The following is a 2,226-nucleotide window of genomic DNA, read 5'->3' on the forward strand; positions in this document are numbered from 1 at the left end:
TCCGTGGTGTAGCAGAGAGTTGGACACGACTGAAGCGACTTAGCGTGAGCACAGCAAGGGAGGCTGCGTGGCGGAGGGCAGGGGGCCCGGCTCACACGCTTAGGTCCACGTGCTGACGTCAGCAGTGGTGGGGCCTGGCTGACAAGATACATAAGGTGCTCTTAGGATGGGTGGGTGAACAAGAGTGCATCCAGCACAGGGATGGCGAGGGCCCCCAGGAGGACCCTGTCTGGAGAACTGAATCGGTTCTGTGCGCCGCACTGGCAGAGTGGTAGAGACAAGTTGAAACACACCCAGAGGATGGTGTGCAGGGCTTGCAGGGGATGTGAAACCACGCGACATCAGGAGCTCCTGGAGGACTGAGGCCTGGCCTGAAAGGCGTGATTTGGGGGAAGGGGCGATGATCTATAGCGCTGCCATGAGGAAGGGGAATCAGTTTCTTTTGATGAGGCCCTTTTGGTGAGATCTGGGATCTTGGCAGAAGCCACGGAGATATATGTCTTAGTTGCCCATAGGGAAGGTCTTTCTAGCAGTTGCAAAAATGTCCTAAGTGACTTTTGTTGTTCAGTTGTTCGGTCCGAGACTCTTTGCAAATCCATGGACTGCAGCACAACAGTCTTCCCATCTTCACCATCTCCTAGAATTTGCTCAAGCTCATGTCCATTGGTTGTTATTGTCCACTGACCATCCAAGGGGCTTCAGATGATTGTTATTGGGGATAATCATATCAGATTCTGCAATCGACATAACCATCTTGACGTTACGGAAACTTTCATGGAGTGTTGCCATGAATTTTCACCATGGCCATTGTGATAAGCCTTTTAGGAGAGAATCAACACTAATTGATTTTTTGGCAACACTAGAACATAACAAATGATTTTAATCCTATTTATTAAACTTTCTTCTGTTTTGAACTGAGTGTGAAATAGATACCTTTGGTCCATTCCACTACCCTCCCCCCCACCCCCATCCCAGGCCTCCTCCTGACTCAGAGCTCTTCCCTGACCCAGTTCCCATTCTTGATAGATCTGTGGGACTCCCACCCCACCCCCCATCATTTGTGTCTTTTGATTTGCTTGAAGATGGAGATAAGGTGATATTGACCATCAGTGACGGGCCTCTGGGGTAGAGCTGGGGTGAGAGTTGAAAACACTGATTCACGTCTTTGAATTCTGGAGTGGCTGGTTTTTTCTACCGTTACCCAAAAGGCTCAATTATAATATTATACTCCACATGTCAAGATGTCCATGTGTCAAAATGGCCTGATTGGAATGTTGTTCTTGCAACTAGCTGGACACATGCTACTCAAGTATGTTACACAGGGAACTCAAGCATCATAGGGCTGGTTGAACATGGTTATTTGAAAGATATTTTGTCATTCTAAAATTGTGTGCTCTGACTCAAGAGTTCCCTGCCGCACCAGCCTAGGACAAAGTTTTCACCATCTGCTGCATAAAAATAAGAACAATGAACTTCATTTTGTCTAAGGCTGAACTTATTCAATTTTAAGGACTTTATTCTAAGATAAGGGTCTTTATTTTCTTTTTGTTATTGTTGTTGTTATTCTTCTTTTGTTTTTAGATGGTGATAGGAGGTGGCATTTAAAAATGTCAATGGACAAGATAAATAGCCTGTCTCACCATTACATTTTTTTTTCTTTTACTGATACGTAAAATCTCAAAGTCTGGGAGCCCTGATTTAAGTCCAGTCTTTGGAACCTTGTTTATTCAATTGTTAAATGGGCATAGATGCCTGGGTTTCCTATCAATGTTGTAAAGTCTCATATTGGCTACTGCTCTTCCCAGACACAAAAGTCATATAGTTTGTATGATAATGGGTTGGTCAAAAACTTTGTTCAAACGAACTATTTGGTCAACCCAATAAAAATGCCCTGATCACTGGGTGTATGCAATTGTAATATTGCTCCTTCTCTCCCAGTTTTTCCTTGACTAGAATTTCCTTCTCAGCTTCTAGTAGCACAAATGAATGCAGTGCTGCAGTTTGCTGTGTTCTTTCAGAAACCGTATGACAAGATTTCTGCCCGGGCACCCAGAGCAAGACTGGAGCACCTGGGGCAGCCAGCTCAGGCTCTTCTGTGCAACGTGGAATGGGGGAGGTGGTAGTGCCATGGGGGTTGGGAGGAGCGTTCCAAGAAGGTGGGAGAGGCGTGGTCCCGTCTGTCCCGAGGTAGATGTGAACCTGTGGCGTGTTTACCAGGGCAGGGCT

This window comes from Odocoileus virginianus, chromosome 8 (genome assembly GCF_023699985.2).
Source record: "Odocoileus virginianus isolate 20LAN1187 ecotype Illinois chromosome 8, Ovbor_1.2, whole genome shotgun sequence".
NCBI classification, from domain to species: Eukaryota; Metazoa; Chordata; class Mammalia; order Artiodactyla; family Cervidae; genus Odocoileus; species Odocoileus virginianus.